At 29.0% G+C, this 19,643-nt stretch overlaps 1 protein-coding gene, 1 long non-coding RNA gene and 1 other non-coding gene across 3 annotated transcripts in view; 2 read left to right on the top strand and 1 right to left on the bottom strand.

The window, feature by feature from the left end:
• The window catches only part of LOC122504129 (ribosomal protein S6 kinase delta-1), a 175,482-nt gene that overhangs the window by 150,643 nt on the left and 5,196 nt on the right, over positions 1–19,643 (bottom strand). The gene's annotated exons all lie outside the window — the stretch shown is intronic.
• Trnaa-ggc lies at positions 8,147–8,220 on the top strand. Its single transcript has one exon. It is a non-coding gene; the product is annotated as a tRNA-Ala (tRNA).
• LOC122504130 lies at positions 15,649–17,079 on the top strand. The gene is made up of 5 exons (XR_006301808.1): positions 15,649–15,772; positions 16,117–16,200; positions 16,522–16,599; positions 16,679–16,812; positions 16,902–17,079. It is a non-coding gene; the product is annotated as an uncharacterized LOC122504130 (long non-coding RNA).

The following is a 19,643-nucleotide window of genomic DNA, read 5'->3' as shown; positions in this document are numbered from 1 at the left end:
ATGGAGAGAGGATCCAAATCAGCCAATAGAAACCTATCAGCTCAACACCGTTACATTTGGAATTACATCATCATTATTTCTGGCAACTCGATGTCTATCGCAACTAGCAGATGATTTTGCAGAATCAAATCCCATTGCATCACTGTAATCAAGAACAATTTTTACGTGGATGACATGTTGACGGGTGGAGACACGGAAGATGAGATCAAGCTCATTGAAGAAGATGTCAAGGTCATTCTACAGTCAGCCGGGTTTGAATTGCAGAAAATACATTCTAATGTCGGCAGAGAGGATGATTAGGACCAGGAACGAGAGATCACCGAAATCAAAACGCTCGGTCTCAGATGGAATCCAAGAGATGATTGTCTTAGATATCATTCGTCATATGAGACATCATCAAAACAATTAACAAAAAGGATTATCTTATCGATGATCGCTCAAATTTTTTATCCGCTCGGGTTGATCGGGCCATTTGTAATAAGGTCGAAGGTGATGTTACAGCATTTGTGGAAGCTCAAGATAGGGTGGGATTCAACAATTCCAGAAGATGTAGCAAACAGATGGATCACGCATTGTGATCAATTAAAGAACATTGATCAAATCAGCATACCTCAGCCTGTTTTGGCACAATCTCCTCAGAATGTGCAAGTGCACGGATTTAGCGACGCATCGGAAGTTGCTTATGGTGCATGCATATACTTACGTTCTGTGAATTTGGATGGCTCGATAATGGTTCGACTTTTATGTGCTCGATCACGGGTGGCTCCCATAAAATCTCTGAGTCTACCCAGACTTGAACTTTGTGGAGCGTTGACATTGGCGAATCTGTACGAGAAAGTGAAGGGAAGCATACGGGTGGACGTCGAGGAGTCATATTTTTGGAGTGACTCTATGATCACTCTGGCATGGATCAAAGGTGAACCATCACGTTGGCATACTTTCGTTGGAAATCGGGTGTCGGAGATTCAACAAACAATTCCTTCAGAAAAGTGGAATCATGTCAAGTCTGAAGAAAATCCGGCGGATTTGATCTCAAGAGGAACGAGCCTCAATGATTTAGTGGATTCAGATCTGTGGTGGAATGGTCCGATTTGGTTGAGCAAGGAGAAAACAGATTGGCCTCGACGTGACGTGTCGATCACACAAGTTTCAGAGGAAAGAAAATTGGAACTGGCATTCATGGCAATATTAAAGGATTTTTCCATTTTAACAAGATTCTCGTCTTGGAACAAGCTCTGTCGAGTAATAGCTACTTGTTTCAGATTTGTCAACAATTGTATGAGGAAAAAGGGAGAATCTACTGCAATCATTGGGTCGTTGTCAGCGGAAGAATTGAAAAAAGCAAGCACTACTTTGTTGAGGCTGCATCAAAAGGAAGAATTTTGGAAAGAAATGCAAGATCTTCAACAGGGCAAGCAGATCAGCAGTAGCAGCAAATTATTGACTTTGAATCCATTCTTGGACAAGGAGGGTCTGATTCGACCATCTGAGCTTTTAAGTTATCTGACAGTGGAAACGTGAAATAAATAAAATGAGTAGCAGCACTGCACCTAGAAACCGTAAGAAATTATGTTCCGCGATAATCATATAGGTTATTGTTTGATGTAACGCATTTTTAAGAACACAAACCAAAAAAGAAGTCGCTCTTACAATGAGTAAAGGGATTCGGAAGTGTAAAAGTAGTGTAAAATTTAAGTTTTAAAAGGTAACTTATTTTTTTCCTACTACTTTGGACATTGAAATTGATTGTCTTAGTTTAATTAAATGATAATTTTGACTCAAAAAAAAATTGTGGTGGCTGCCATAAAGAGTTGCATGTCACCATGAGTGGACTACTGTTTATAACCACGAGTGGACTGCCTGTTTTTTTATATTTTAATATCAGTTTACCATTTTTACGAAAATTAATTGACAATAAATTGGTTTGAAACTATGTTTTATGTTCTTTATTAATTCTTTTGTGATTTTGATGTGATATGTGCCAAAATTATTAAAAATGGTTTCACTTGTAAACATTTCGACACAATCATGGTCTGAAGCTGCATAAGCATAAATTTTGTTTCAATATATCAGAAATATTAAATACATTAAAGATTTTAGAATAACTTTTACAATTTTTTAGGAGTGGTCCACTCAAGGTTACACTTTTTTAATTCCTTAAAAATTAGCTATTTTTTTAAAGTCAATTGTTTTTTCCAAATAAAAAAAATCAAAGCTATTATGGTATTAACACTTATCTAGGGATCTAAACTAAAGCTTGGAATAGAAACCTCCGATTAATTTGCTTTCATAAAGAATTTTTTGGAAAAAAAGCTTAGGCGGTCTACTCAAGGTGACATTACCCTATGTATGGCGATAAAGGCTGTACACTTAGAGTTGGTGTCGGATTTGTCGACTAATGCATTTTTAAACTCATTGAAACGGTTCATTGCGCGTCGAGGAAAATGTATAACTCTGCACGGAAAAGTTTTTGGGCGAGCAGACGTCTCTCACTCGCCTCCCACAGAAAAGGTTTTCTGCTTTCTCTCTAAAGAGAGCTCTGATGCCCCACAAGAGAGCTCTGACGCCCCACAGTAGGAAAGCAGCAGTCTCTGTGGGTGAAATGAGCTACCAAAATGGGGCTGTCACTTTACCATAGGTACTGGTCACTCAGCGCCACCACAACAGGTACAGCGACTCGCCCAAGAACTTTTCCGTGTGTCATCAGATAATGGGGAAAATTTTGTGGGCGCGAATAACGAGCTGGGTAAAATCGTGTCTAATATTTTGACTGAATCTGACAGCAAATCCAAACTGTTAAAGTTCGTGACGGACAATTCAATTCAATGGAATTTTATACCGCCATATTAGCCGCATATGGGAGGTTTACGGGAGGCGGCTGTGAAATCAGCGAAATCGCATCTGAGAGTTGTAATGAATGACACGCCTTTGACCTTTGAAGAATTATATACAATTGTAGTTCAAGTAGAATCAATTTTGAATTCGCGGCCTCTTTGCCCTTAAGTATGGACCCGGCAGATTTGAGTGTTCTCACACCGGGACATTTTTTGATCGGAACTTCTATGAATTCGATTTTAGAGGAAGATGTTCTTAGCATTCCGTTGAATCGATTGAATCGGTTTCAGTTATTAACTCAAATTCAACAAGCATTCTGAAAGAGGTGGTCATCAGAATACGTCACTCAGATGCAATCTCGCTCAAAATGGAAAAGAGCGATTAATGGCTATAATTTTGGAGTGGGTCAGATGGTGATGATCAAGGATGACAATTCCCCGCCACTGCGCTGGCGACTAGGTCGAATTAATGAATTGCATCCAGGTGCTGATGGTTTGACGAGAGTGGTAACTGTTGAGACTGGTTCAGGACTTTCAAAAAGAGCAGTAGCTAATATTTGTGTACTTGCGGTAAAAAATACTTCTGATATGTAATTAAATCATTGATAAATGCAGGAAGGGATAAAGTTTGTAATATTTTATGAAATACATCGCTTTCAAAAGGAGGCGGGATGTTTTTATTTGTATGATATGTGTGTGCGAATATTTTTAGACGACTGACGATTGACACGTGATATATGATTACGAAGAGTAGGGATGAAAGAGAAGAAAATGAAAATTTAGTATCTCCAAATTTCTAGAAGAAAACGTATGTAAATTCTAAGCAAAATAAATTCAAGTATTATATTGTAACAAGTTTTAAAATCATTTAATTTCGGCCTCACTATTATCGCAATATTGCACAGTTTTATTTACATTTACTGAAACAAAGCTTAGCCATTATTCTTAACAATAAGGCCACTGAAAAGTTTGTTAATTCTTTTAACCTCTTCGCAGTCAAGACCAAAATCTCATAAGTGCGCTCAAAATGTCGGCAACTTCTTAGAAAACTAAAATTTGCGCAAACGAGCATACTATTGTATTTGAACTCGCTGATTACGAATCCGACATCATATTTTGAAAATTCAAAATGGCGGATCCAATATGGCGGACGAAATTTTAAAAAATTCATCGGATTCATTTGAAACTTAATACTAGAGACTTTTGATGACTTGAGACTAGATACTTTTTAAAATATAAAAAATACCAAATTTTCCCTCGCAGTCAGCTGGTAAGTATACTACGTTACTTACGACCCCAGAGTGTACCACAGGGAGGAATGCGGCCGGATTTTACGCTCCTTTATTTTTTTATATTTTTTTGGCTTGTTCTTATATTGGATTCGTTATTTTTAAAACCGATATTACATTTCTAATCTACGTTATCAATAGACCTCAAGTAACAAGTTTTAAGTAAATCTGACTAATTTTTTTAAAATGGCGCCCGCCATATTGGATCCGCCATTTTGAATTTTTTAAATCTGATATCGGATTCGTAATCAGAGTCCCCGAAAACCTCTGAGTAATAAGTTTCAAGTGAATCCGACGAATTTTTGGAAATGTCCGCCATATTGGATCAGCCATTTAAAATTTTTAAAATCTAATATCGGATTCATAATTGCAAGATTGTCATATTCTTACTTGTTGATTTACTAATGTTCTTAACAAATACAAATTTTTATTTCATAAACATGATTGGTTTAATGGTTTTGTGTGATCATAAGGAACATTATTCTTTTACCTGAAAGAATTTGAAAAAAATATGAATTGCACTTTTTATAGTGTTAATTAAAAAAATTGCTTCAGGTGGCCGACTACTGTCTTATTCTTAGGGAGCGTTTACAAATTACGTAACGCTAATTTTTGAAATTTTTGACCCCCCTCCCCCCATGTAATACACTGTTACATACATTAACGCCATTTTTTCTGCTGTATATAACAAATAGCTAGACCCCCCCACCCCTTTATAATGTTACGTAATTTGTGAACGCTCCCTTACTTGGGGGCCGTACACATAATACGACACGCGATTTTTGACCATTTTTAACCTCTCCCTCCCCCTATGTCACACTTCGTCACAAATCTTGAACCCCCCTCCCCCTACGTCACGTCACACACGTAAATTTCACTGTAAAGTTTATACATTCACTAAGAGAAGAAAAGCACAGAATCCGTACTGTGACAAACACCGGCCGTGTAAAATGCGTGTCAGTGCCCGTTCTTAATTTTATTCAGTTGGTGTCATTCATAGTTCAGATACTATGCAGTACAGTACAGGATCTCTTTCATAGCGACCGACAGATACTGTACTTCTAAACAGTAGCATTTGAAGTACAACATCTGTACCTCAAGCCAAAGTTAAAATCCGTTTCACATTTTAGCACGTCACCTATCACACAGTGGCACTGCTGCTGCGTTCAATTGGAGTACAGATGTTGAACTTTTCCATTTCAGAATCTGTGATTTTCTTCTCTCAGTGTAGATAGTTCAACAAAGCGCGATTGGGAATTAAAAGTGATATCAGAAAAATTATCAAAATTTTCCGACTTTATAGATACTCGGTGTCAAATGTTAGAAGCAATTAGTCACGTTTGACTACCTACATAGCACCGAAACGTTCCTAAAAATTTACTAAAGATTTACTCGCAAGCTTCGAAATATTTAAATGCAAAGTTTAGTGAAAATTGTGTAAAGATTTAAATATTCCACTTCAATAAATTTTTAGCGCGAAACTTTCCTGAAAATTTAACTTAAATTAAATTAACTTTAATTTTTCACGAAAGTATAGTCGAAAATCCAATTCAAATGTTCAGGAAAGTTTAAAGCTATATTTTTAAGAAAATTTGACGATAGACATTTATTGGAGTGAGAAATTTAAATCTTTACACAATTTTAAAATAAACTTTGCAAGTAAATTTTTCGAAGTATGCAAGCAAATCTTTAATAAACATATTTAAAAAAATTTCGGTGTTTTGTGGATAATACTTCAGTTCTTTTTAACTGATTCAGAAGCAAAAAGTCAGTCACTGCTGATTGTCAGTTAAAACCATGATTTTTAAATGATTCAAATTAAGAGAATATATTATTTATCATATTATAAATAATATGCCAATAGATGTTAAACAGGTACATAATAGATATTAAATAGTTTAAACAGGGTGTCTACTATTTTCGTTTAACAAAATTCCCGGTTATTTCCCGGCTATATCCTAATTTTTTCCCGGTTCTTTTTTCTTATCAAATTTAAATTTAAATTTGATTTCAAACATAAATAAATCATTAAATTTTTTGAAAATAATGTTTTTTTCAATAATTTTAATTAAAAACTTGGAAAATACTTGAATTAAACAAAGAATTTTTTCAAGTTTTTAAAAATAATCTTGTCTCTTTATAATTATAATTGAAAATTGGATTTTTCTATTTTATTAAAATTACATTGATAATAATTGAACTTCTGCAAAGAATTTTACTATTTATAAAAATAATTGAATCCTTCCAAAGAATGCTATTATTTATGAAAATAATTTAATTTTTGTGAAGAATTTTATTAAAATTTTTGAAAATAATAAGCAGCAATAATTAATTATTTACTTAATATGTAATAAACATTTAATTTGCTCAAGAAATAAATAAATATCATTTATTTGAACATTCAGAAATTTAAAATGATAAAAATTTAAGAGAAGTTCAATAATTATAATTATTAAATAATCATAGAATAGTATAATTTTTAGAAGCGAAAAATTGATTTAAAACTGTAAGAGGGACTTAAAAATTTTAAAATAAAATTATAATTATGGTCACTAACTTCCCTTGATTATTTTCGAAAAATTTAAATAAAATTCTTTAAAAAAATTCAATTATTTTTCAAAAAAAGTAAAAAAATTTCAATGATTTGTTTAGAAAAATTCAATTATCTTGAAACAATATGATTGAAAAATTACAACAATTTTATTTTTTAGATTTAAAAAAAATTTTGCGAAAGTTCAATTTTATTAAACAATTTTAAGTATGTATATTTTTTTAAATTAACTAATAAAAATTTTAATTATTAATATTCGCAGTAAGAAACATGAATACATTAGAATTTTACTCTTTATAATATTCAATTATTAATCAATTATTAAATTAAAATACTTTGAAAATTCTATTTGTTAAAAAGTTTCTAATGAATTTCTTTAACAAATTTAATTATATATTTTCAGTCGAATTTCACAATATTTCTATTAACTGTTTATAATTTTTTTTTAATTTATTTACATAATATATTTGAATTGGTAACTGATTTTTTATCATCAAATTAATTATTTTTAACTAACTTAAATTTAGAGAACAGTATAAATATCTATAAAAATTGAAATAAAGATTGATTTTTTAAAAACAAATTAAAATAATAAAACTTTTTTAATTTTTGTGAAAAAATTCCCGGTTCGGTATAAAATTCCCGGCTAATTCCCGATTTTTCCCGGTCAAATAAAATTCCCGGTTATTTCCCGGTTTTCCCGGAATTCCCGGTTAGTAGACACCCTGTTAAAGGATTTTTAACTTGTTTTATTTAGAAAAAGTGACATTGTCACATATAAATTCTTATAATTTTTAAATTTAAAAGATTGTGACGTAACACATAAGTTCACCCCCCTCCCCCATGTCACACTTAGTCACAATTCTAAGACCCCCTCCCTCCCTCTGGCCGCGAATCGTATTATGTGTATGGCCCCTTGTTTATTTACAAATTTTTAAGGAATAAGAAATTTTTTTGTAAACATGATTAGTATAGGTAATAGTTTAGTCAGACCATAAAAAAAGCACACGTGGAAGAAATTTTTTGTTTAGTGATCCCAATATCTTTAAAATCATTCCTGTAAAATATTATAATATAATAAAGTAAAGAATGTTTATTTATTTTTTGACTTTTATTTTGACTGACGTTTTGTTTCATTTTTTTCTGATGAGGATGCAGAATACTGCATCGAAACGCGTCAAAATTTTGATGTAATTTAAATAAAGTTTAAAGCCATTAGGCCACAAGAAAGAAGGAAATCTTTTCTTTATATTATACTTGTCTTAAAATGAAAAAGGAGTTATACACTCCATATACTTATTATAATATAATATTATTATTTACAATTTTTTAAAATTAGTTGGCGACGACTTTAATCGAAATATAATGGATATTATATAAACATTTATTATATCAAATTTCATTAAATTACAATAAACTATACAAGGAATAATGAAATTCCTTTGAATTCCTATGAAAATTTGTTGGAGGTGGACCTCTGTAGCTCAGTGGAAGAGCAATCAACCGGCAATTGATAGGTCCTGGGTTTCGAGCCCCAGCAGAGTTAGTCTCACATTTTTTCATAGCTTTAAATTTATTTTTCAATTATTTATTGATTTGGCGGTGACGTCTAGGTTTAGATACCGGTACTTCTAGAATTTGAAACTTGATCGATATGGTAGGTTTCAGCTTCACGTTTAGTGAAGGAACTTATTAATGAGTTGATAATTGTTTTGTGAAAAATTCTGGGAAAATTCAAAAAAAAAAAAGGAATAACAATATGTAGATTAGGCCTATAGGGAATACGGCAGATGCTACCACATTCGGCGCGTGGGCATGACCGTGCAATGCAAAATTCAAAAATTAATTTCTCACGAATATCAAAAAACACCTCTCTGAAATTTTCAGGGATTTTTAAGGACATTTTAAGCATTTATTTTAATATTTTTTGAAGAAAAAATTTTTGGGACTTTTGGTAAAAAAAATTATTTTAAATTTATTGTTTAAATAAATTAATTAAAAAAATTAAATATTTATTTTCCAATAAAATATTAATAATATTCAATAGATTCCCTACAATTTTCATATTAAACATTTTTTTGTAACTATAATAGATTTCGAAATAAAAATTGTTGAAAAAAAGTGACTTAAGAGTTTAAATAACAATATCTTGAAAAATAATCAAAATTTTGCAAAACTATTTTCACAACTTATGTATGTCCTCTAAGACCACGAAGTAGTATAAGGAGACCTCACGCCTAGTGTTGCATTCGAGCCGAGAAAAATCGCCTTTCTCGATCGCCTTCACACCATTACTGAATTTGTTATTGTTCTTTATTCTCGTTAACCTTTTGTTTTTAATCGTCTCTTCTCGTCTCGTCAATTCGATCGATATTTGACAGATAGATGACAAATTTGAAATTAAAAAATGTCAAGAAAACAAAGTGCCAAAAGGTGTAGGGAACATCAAGAACCAGAAAATGGAACACTTGAACAATCCACAGAATCAACAAGGTTATACATAATATAAACTTTTGCTTATTTTACATTATTTGCAAATAAAAAACAAACAAAATTTAATTAAATTATTTAATAAAATAACAAAATAAAAAGAATTACTTCTTTTTTAATGACAATTTAATAAAATAAAATTTTTAATTAAAAAAGCTTCATGTAACTTATTTTAAAATATAGCCAAGAACCTTTGGTGGACAATGATACTGAAAATAATCAAAATAAATCTAAACGACGAAAAAATGGTGGAAAAACTTTGGAAGAATCTTTTGAGTATTCAATAGAAGATGATTGTAAAATAGCGACATGCAAATTGTGTAAAACGAACCAGGAAATTAAAAAAATTAGAATGAAAGATAGCAATACATCTGGATTGAAGCGGCATCTAAAAAATCACCATTTACAAGAATATCGAGAGTCGTATCCAAATTCAGAGAAACTAATTGAAGTAATTTTTTTAATTAATTAAATAAAAAGTAAACTTTTTTGTCCATTTTAGTTTGAATTGCACTTTAAATCAAAATTACAAAAAATCAATTTACTTAACAGAATAAGTTTGATTTATTTGAAGAAACTTTTTGAAATTATATTGCGAAAATAAAATTAGTTGAAAAGCATTAGAATTTATGTTGACTAATATATTTTAAAAAAATTATACAATTCTTAATTTAATTCTATTTTGAATTTAAAAAAAATAAATATTTTTCTTTTTGATATTTTAGCTCGTTAAATATATATTAAGATATTCTTGAAAATTTGTTTTTTCTATATTGTAGCCATTCACGCAAGGCACGTTTAATAAAAAAATTGTGGATTGGGTGACCGAAAAATACTTGCCCTATCGTTTTTTCGAAGACGAACGTACACAAGACTTATTTCACTATTTAAAACCGGACGTCAAACTTCCTTTAAGAAATGAGCTGAAGTCACAAGTAGAAAGTCGATTCTTTGAAATGAAGCAATGTTTAAAGAAAATTTTACAAATGAATTCGTCAAAAATATCGTTCACGATTGATGGCTGGACTTCGGTTGCCAACCGAAGTTATTTTGGAATTACAGGACACTTCATCAATGAAAACTGGAATTTACAATCACTTGTAATAGATTTTGTTCCTTCGAATGGATGCCATACTGGTCACGATATAGCCCAAATATTCCATAAAACACTTAAAAAATTTGACATTGAAAATAAACTACAAGCCATAACTGTAGATAATGCTTCAGCAAATTCCAGTTTTATGCACGAATTATCTCTTTTATTGGAAAATTTTAATTCTAAGGAGCAACATTATCGATGCTACGCTCACATATTAAATTTAGGTGCCCAAGCAATGTTAAAAGTGTTACGAGTTGAAGATAATTCTGAAGACGAAGAAGATGATTATAATAACGAGGTACATGATACTATTAACCCTCCAAGAGGGTTAATGTAATAATAAATTAATACTCCTAATTTTAATAGGTCAAATTATTATTAATTTTATTAATTTTCCTTACAATTTACTGACATTAAAACTATTTTCCATGACAAAATTCTTTTTACAGGAAAATATAATTAAGTATAATAAAATAAAAATATAATATTTTAAATACTTAGAATAAAGGTATTCTTAAAATTAATTTTAAAAAATAATTTTAAATAATTTTTGAAAAATTAATAGTTTTTGAATTATATGCAATTGAATAATTTCCATTTAGTTGAAATTCGGTAAAATCTTTTATAAATAATCAAATTTTTGAAAAATGTTTCATTAACATTCTTGATAATTAAAATATTTTCAAAATTTGCAATTAAAATTTTTCAAATGTTAATTTTTAAAAATTGTAACCAAATACTTTAAAAAATTAATTATTTTCAATAATTTACTTATAGTTATTTTTCAAACATCGAAACAAGTTGAATTTTATACTAAAAAATGTAGAATTTTGTTGCAATATTTGGAAGAAAAGTCGAAAAAGGCTAAATTTTCTTACTTTCACTGACAAAAATGTTTTCCCTGTCATTTCTCTGACTTTACTGACAAAAAATTTAATTTTCCTGACATTTCCCTGACTTTACTGACAAAAAATTTTGTTTCCCTGGCATTTCCCTGACGTTACTGACATGAGACCAGCTTATGAATTAGAAAAATTAAATTTATGAAGATTATTAATTATTAATCTATATTAATGAATAAATTTTAATTTTTAATCATTAAAGTTCGAAGAAATTGATGAAAGTGAAGATGAAAATGATGATCATGGAACAGTTGAAACAAATAGAAGAGGTTTATCTTGCAAGGAAAATGGAAGAAATTCTCCACTTTCTAAGCTTAGAAGTTTATTTATTTTGTTAAAAAGATCGGAACAGTGGAGAAATAAATTAGAAATTTGCTGTCAAGTTTGCAGTAATAAGTTTACATCGCCTAATGTAGATGTTTCCACAAGATGGAACTCTTCCTTTGTAATGTTGGAGAAGGCATTTCAAATGGAAGACGCGTTAAATATGTTATGTCAAAATAATAACTCTCTACGACAATTAACGATTTCAACTTTAGAGTGGTCAACCTTACGCACGTCATCAAAATATCTACAGTATTTTAAAGTTCTATCCGAAATATTAAGTGGAGAAAAATATATTACACTTCCGACAGTTGTCGTCGGTTTTAACTTGCTTTTGGATAAGCTTGAAAAAGCAAAAATTGAAATATTTAAAAAAAAGGAAATTACTCCCGTTGACAAAACTATTGCCGAAGCCCTGCAAGTATCGATAGAGAAACTGATGAAACATTATTCCAAAAGTAATTGGAATTATTGTGCCATTTTAGTTCTCGATCCCAAATTTAAGGTAGAAACGTTCCAAAAAACTGAATGGGGAAGAGAAATGGAGTCTCAGTCACTGAAGCATTTTGAGAATATTTTAAAAAAAGAATATTTCAATTCACAAGTAAATTATTATAAATTTATAACGATTATTTAGTATCAGTATTATTTTAATAATAATTATTTAGTAATTTGATAACTCTGATAATATATTTTTCCTTTTTCATTATTAAGAATATCACATACAGAAAAAACTAAATTTGATTTTTATTTATTTAAAAAGTTTTGAAATTAAAATCTTCATGTATTTAGATTTTACTAGGATTTAAATTCATTAATAAATTTTTAGTAACTTTTTATTATTTTGTTTGGTTCATTTTAATAAGGTTCCCGTCGAAAAGAAGTCTCAAAATGAAAATATCGATAATACAACAAATGATTTTGATGTGAACATGTTGTACGACTCAGATTCCGATACACAATCTTTCTCATTATCGTCATGGTCCCAAGAATTAAATTTGTATCTCTCTCATAAACGCGCAGGAAAGAATACCAATATTTTGGATTGGTGGAAACAAAATCAGAATACGTATCCCAATTTATCGAAAATGGCACGTGATTTTCTTTGCACTCCAGCTACTTCTGTCCCTTCAGAGAGACTTTTTTCCCGAAGTTCGCTTGTGATTCGAAAACACAGAAATAAGCTTTCTGATAACTCGATAACCCAATTGATGTGTCTAAATTCATGGGTACAATGTTCTTTAGCCGAAGAGTTAAAATTAATGTTAAAAGAAGACAATAAGCAATAACAATTTAATTATTTATTTTTTATCGTTATTTTGTTTTATATATATATATATATATTTTATGGTGAACAACGTTTATGACTATCATAAAAAATAGTTTCTTGAAAATAAAGTATAAATTAAAAAATTCAAAAACATTCTTTTCTAAAAATTTATTTTGATCTCGATCGACTTATCGAGATTCTCGACACAACGATACGAGTCGATGCAATAATATATTGTATCTGAACGAGATTTATTCTCGTTTTAAAAATTTCTTGCATCGTCTCGCTCGAATGCAACTCACGCCAATGCTTAGCAGCGGCAAAAATCAACACATTTTGGGGGGGTTAGAGTTATGAGTATTTGCACCACTAGCAGAGGTTGCGCCATTACGGCTGAAATGTAAACCATGGCCGCCATAACACTTCGTCGTATTTCACTAATTTGTAGGTTATGTTCATATACAGTAGCAGATGAAAAATTTTAGTACAATAGTTTAACCACAGAGGCGCAACCTCTGCTACTGGTGCAATCTCCTATATCTCTGTCCCCCAAATGTGTGCAGATTTTTATGTCCCGTTAGGTCTCCTTATACTACTTCGTGCCTAAGACAACAAAATGGCAAATTACACAGCTCCACAAAAAAATTCGTTAAAAGGTTCCTTCGACCAAACCTGGTGTATTATATGTTTTTGGGGTCGCTGAAAACGAATCTAAAGTCCGTTTTGCTCCATCACGTCAGGATTTTTCCTAACCTCAAAATACATATCAGATTTTTCGTGACAAATAAAATTCTATAAATATAGACGGATTTACCTCAATCTTGGAATTAAGGCTTTATTGCGATTGCTGATTACGAACTTAGAGGCAGATTTTCAAAATACAAAATGTCGGATCAAATATGGCGGTCGGTTTTTTAAAAAATTCTTGAATTTTTACAAAACTTGGTATCAAGGAGTTTTTGGGGTCGCTGATTACGAATTTAAAGTCAGATGTTCTAAATAAAATTGAAGGATTTAATATGGCGGTCGGGTTTATAAAAATTTCTTGAATTTTTATAAAACTTAGTGAGTTTTTGGACTCTGACAGATCACGGAACAACTCCGTTGCCTGCCGTCACAACGTGGAGTTGCCGTGAATACAGGCCCACAAAAGATTTCATGGTCAGTGACCTTAAAAACACCTATATACCAAGTTCTGTAAAGATTCAAGAAATATTTTTGTAAATCTCACCGCCATATTAGATCCTTTATTTTTATTTCAAAAATCTGACTTTAAATTCGTAATTAGCGACCCCAAACCCTGGCGGGTTGGGTTACCGTAAATATACCCAAGTTATGGTAGATTTAAGGTAGGTTTTGGGTAGACTCAAAAAATTACTATTATTCAATGAAATATTATAAAATAAATTATTGGGAATAATAAAGTAACATTTGTAGATTAAATTTTTGAATTATTTTATGTAAATTGAACAATTATAAATAAATTATTGATATGTAAAAGTAACAAAGTATAGTTTCCAGTGAATATAGTGTGTTTTAAATAGCATATTAGTAAATAATGAAAAGAAAAAATTAGGAAAACTTATTTAATTTAACAAAAGTAACTTAAGGGGATGTCAAAGTCGATGCGATTTTCCCATTGAAGCTCAATGCAAAAATCCAATCGACTTTGACATCCCCTTAAGTAATTTAACTTTGGGTACAGCTACACGAACTTATGTATGCATGATGCATGCATGCAGAAACATTTGACTGTTCACACCTCAATTTTTAGCTTTCGAAAAATCAATTTTCTGGCGGGATATTTAAAATTGACTAAAATTTAAAAATAACGTATTACTAATTATTACAATAAAAAATGAAAAAAAATTGAACGCTTATTACCTATAAGGAATTAATTGTAAATAAATTTCTCTTAATTTGTGGCATATTTTAAATAATAATAAAAATTCACAATATTAAAATATGCCATAAATTAAGAGAAATTTATTTACAATTAATTCCTTATAATAAACGTTCAATTTTTTTTCATTTTTTATTGTAATAATTAGTAGTTCTTTATAATAGTTGTTTTTTGTGTTATAAAATTTTAGTAAGTTCAGTTATGTTTGTAAAATTACGGTTTTTATTTTGTTATCACGAGAAATTGAGGTTATGTTTTTTTTAAATTTATGAACTTTTAACAGATTTTCACCTGAAGAGGATATCAACGTTGATATCGAAACGTCGTGAGTGACGGTTTATTACATTTTTTAAATAAATATGATTATCCAGTATTTCCTGAAAATCGTTTTTTTAATATATGCATATCACTGGATGTACGAAATTTTGAATTTATTAACAAAAGTAATCATTAAAGCTATTATTTATTACATATTTAGGGCAAATTAATATTTACTTATTGAATAATTAATGTTTAAAGTTGGAGATGTCAGTTCTACCGTGAGATGTATGCGTGTGTGTATAAAGCGTTGATAATATACTACACTGAAAGACTTTTCGTTTTAAAATTTAATATATTTTATTTCAAAAAGGGGAAAACGCTGTTTTTGTAGTATTTAATCATATGACTGTAATAGTTTTTAACAATACAATACTGAAAATTAATATAGTCCATTTGGAAAATTAGTATAGTATTATGTGGAATATTATCATAGAATTAAATTTAACATGTTTTATATGAGATATTGACAAGATTATTTCATATATAAGTATAAAAGTACTATAATTTAGAAAGAATGTTTTCATATTTTAATATGATTCTATACCAAGCAAAAATAGTATAACACATGTTTCCAAATATTGTAAGGGAATGACTCAATTTTTCATATGGCATCTTATTAAATGTTCTCCAAATCGTTCCGAGTGATCCCGAGAGTTTCCGAGTATTTTTGTTCGCATCGTTCGCATGTATTTTAATGGCTCAACGCTTATTCAGTGTAAACAGTGCAAATTGTGAACAATTTTTAATTACATGAAGTTTTAAATAAAAATATTCATCAAGGAACAAGACGTGAGTATGATAAAGCATTGAAAATTATTATTCTCAAGTTGTCTAATGTGTAACCTGTGTAACTAACATCGCATTGTTTTTGAGGTTAGGTTAAAGATCAAACTTTTATTTCTGTTGGTAGAATTTTTTCAAAAAGTTCTTGCGGTGAGATTTTAATTGCATTTAAATAAGATTCACTAAAAAAAGTCAAGAGAAGATAAGATGTTTGCCGAAAGGGAGGTAATTGTTGAATTTGTGTATATGTGTATAAAGTCAGAATTTTAACAACTTGTTTTTTTTGTTTACATTTATATTTTGAGCAATAATAATTTTTGGACTAATATGTTGTTATGTTATACACATAGATTCAGTTTCCTGGAATTTCGGTCCCTAATGAAATTCTTGTGGAGAATTTAAATAATGGAAATAATATAGTTGTTTTGGCTGAAGTGAGTAAACTTTGATAATTACCAACCTTGATTTGTAAATGTAAAACTAATAAATTATTACAATGGTTTCTGTTTGATTGAATTTTTTTTATTTCTAATAATAAAAAAATATTTAAATGAAAAATATAAAAGAATTCATAAAAATAGAAAATATGTAACATTCATTCTGAAAAAATTTTACATTTTGACTACTGTTGCCCGCGAGACGAGACTTTGCATGTAAAATCCGAGACGAGACCGAGACTTGAAATGGCATCGTGTCTTCTCGTGGGTAGCACTATTTTTGACAATAATTTTATTTGTTATATTTTTTTAATAAAGGGAAGAGAAGACAATCAGCCCGTTGTGATTAGAGAAGCAACCCAACAAAATAACGTCAAAGAAAACAAATTTAAATCTGTAAGTTTCTTAATAATTATGTTATTATTTAAATATAAATATTCATTTAAAAAAAATTTTTTCTTTAAATCTTTTACAGGAACTTCTGTCCTTCTTAAATAAAGATCCTGATGGCAAAATAGTTTTGATACATTTTTTTTTGGGAAAACATTTTTTGGGAATAATTTTTTTGGGGAAAATTTGACCCCCCACCTAATTAGCTATCACACATTGGTATTTTTTCAACTATCATTTAAATTAAATTTAACAGATAAATTGTAATTTTTTAGTTACTAATTATTTTTGAAATGTTTGTAATATAGTTTGAACTGGATTTCAACATTTTGCAACCGAATAAATCATCTTTGTTACGTAAAAGATGTCCTGTGTTGAAAACCATATTAATTGAACAGCTTGAAGAAGAGGCAAAAAAGTTGAAGAAAAAAAAATTAATAAACTGCTTCTTGACGACTTGTTATTATTAAAATTATTACCAGGATTAAATACAAGTATGTATTAATAGAAGATGTTGTTTAAAGTCAGTTTTTGTTTACAATATTTGTACTTAATTTATTTTCTTTTAGATTCTCAAGATGCCATTGTTCTACACCTTCTGCAAATATTAATTGGAAGTGATCCTGTTGGAGGTAAACGAAAAAAGAATCAAAATACAGAAGAAAACCGTGATTATCAGCCTGCAGAAATACGTGAATGTTTTATAAATCGAGTAGAAGTAAGTTGATATTATTTAATTTTTTTATCTATTGACTCAATACATTTTAATTTAAACCTTTATTTTTTAGAAAACTGAAGACATAGAAGCTAAAATTGCGGATCTTGAAAATAGACTTCGAGTTAGAAAGGGAACACTGCAGCCTATTATTGTAATTACTGGATCTGTAAACGAATATTGAAGAATCCTACGTAGTGCTCAATAGTTTTCATTACAAATGCTCTACCTGTTTAGATGCGCTCGATTTGAATTTTAAGATCTTTTTTTCTTTAGACTGTGCGTACCCAAAAGCGTCTTCAACTCTTTGGAAGTTCATCCAAATCGTTGCATACGATATTCAATTGCCGCGAGATGTATTGATTAAGTCGATTAAGGAATTGCTTGGATTAAGCAGACAAAAGCTTCAAGAATCGGATTTACATGTTTTTGTAGGGAAAGAGTCAAGCTTTCGATATATTATATTTTTTAAAAAATCAAAATGGGCCCATGGGGAGAAAAACACAAAAATATTATAAAATATTATTAAAATTCAAAAAAAATTACTTAAATTTTTTATTTTTAAAAAAACTAATAGCATTTTTGAAAATCTGGTAAAAAATGCTTTAAAAAGCACCCATCAAAAATTAAAATCGACTAATTGTAATGAACCCAGATAACAAAATGTCCGCTAATAGGGTGCGTATTTGCCGGACCTCGGGCCGATTAATCGGACCGAAATGCCGGCACATAAGCAGCTGAATGTGCGCGCCATAGCTAGCGATATTGCCAGCCCGTCAGTCTGGCACAGTCGTGCCAGAAATGGTCCGGCACGAACGTGCCTGCTATTTGTAATCTGATAAAATTATATTTTTATTAATTTTAATTATTATTTTATTAATTATAAGGAATTAACTATATTAATCTCTGTGATTTTTCATTCGTTCTGTTCGCAGTGTGAAGTTAGTTGTTGTTTCCTACCATTTTTCATAATTTTCTTTTTCAATATTTTTAATTTTCATTAAAATTAATATATTGAAAATCATTGAATTCTTGCAAAAAATTTGAGAATAATTGAATTCCTTCAAAAAATCTCTTTAATTTATTGAATATAATCGATTTTCTTAATAATTTTCATAAATAATTTTACTATTAAACTTTTATTAAAAATTATTCATTGAAAATTAAATTCTTTTATAAAATTTTATTAGAATTTTTCTATTAATTAAATTTTTTTGAAGTATTTCTATATATTCTTTTATAAAAAAGTGTAATTTTTCTAAAATAATTTGAAATGAAAATTTTCAAATAATTGAATTAAACAAAAAATTCTTTTCAGCTTTTTAAAATTGTCAATGAATTTTATTAAAAATTTTAAAAAGTTGAATTGTTTTAAAGGATTTATTGAAATTTTAAAAACAAATTCTATTTTTTTCGAAAAATATTATAAAAGTTTTGAAAATACTTGAATTCCTTTCAAGAAATTTCATTAAAAAGTATTGCGAACTTTTGCAAACAATTTTATTATTTATAGAAATAATTGAAATTTATTAAAATTTGAGAAAAAAATTTGATTATTTCGAAAAATTTTATTAAAACGCAAAATAATTAATTTTTCTTTTTCAATATTTTTAATTTTAAAATTAATGTATTGAAAATCATTGAATTCTTGCAAAAAAATTTAGAATAATTGAATTCCTTCAAAGAATTTTATTATTTATGAAAATAATTAAATTCTCGCTAAGAATTATTAAAAAATATTTCAAAACCCTAATTAAATTTATTTTAAGAATTATTTTCAATTTTTTTTAAATAATTCAATTCCTGTGAAAACATTAACTAATTTTTATAAATAATTGAATTCCTGAGAAGAATTTTACAGATTTTAGAAAAATAATTGAATTTCTGTGAAGAATTTTTATGATTTAAGCAAATATTTGAATTCCTACGAATAATTTTACTAATTTTAGAAAATAATTGAAGTCTTTCGAAAAATTGGAATAATTTTTTATTTTTGAAATTAATTGAATTTCTGTGAAGATTTTACTAATTTTTTTTATTCAAGAATTCAATTACATTTTCACAAATATAATAAATTTCCTGGAAAGAATGCAATTATTTTCAACAATTAATAAAATTCCTCACAAAAATGCAATTATTTTCTAAAATTAATAAAATTCTTCACAGGAGTTCAATTATTTTCAAATATTAATAAAATTCTTTAAAGAAATAGTTATTGATTTGTGTTTATTCTTAATAATACAATATTGTCCATAAATAATAGATTTCTTCAGAGTTATTCAATTATTTTCAAAATTCAATTTGAAAATAAAATTTCTTCAGAACAATTTTATTA

Source organism: Leptopilina heterotoma, unplaced genomic scaffold (assembly GCF_015476425.1).
Source record: "Leptopilina heterotoma isolate Lh14 unplaced genomic scaffold, ASM1547642v1 Lhet_279, whole genome shotgun sequence".
Taxonomy (NCBI): Eukaryota; Metazoa; Arthropoda; class Insecta; order Hymenoptera; family Figitidae; genus Leptopilina; species Leptopilina heterotoma.
The sequence above is the reverse complement of the archived record's forward strand: the minus strand, read 5'-3'. Positions and strand labels throughout refer to the sequence as shown.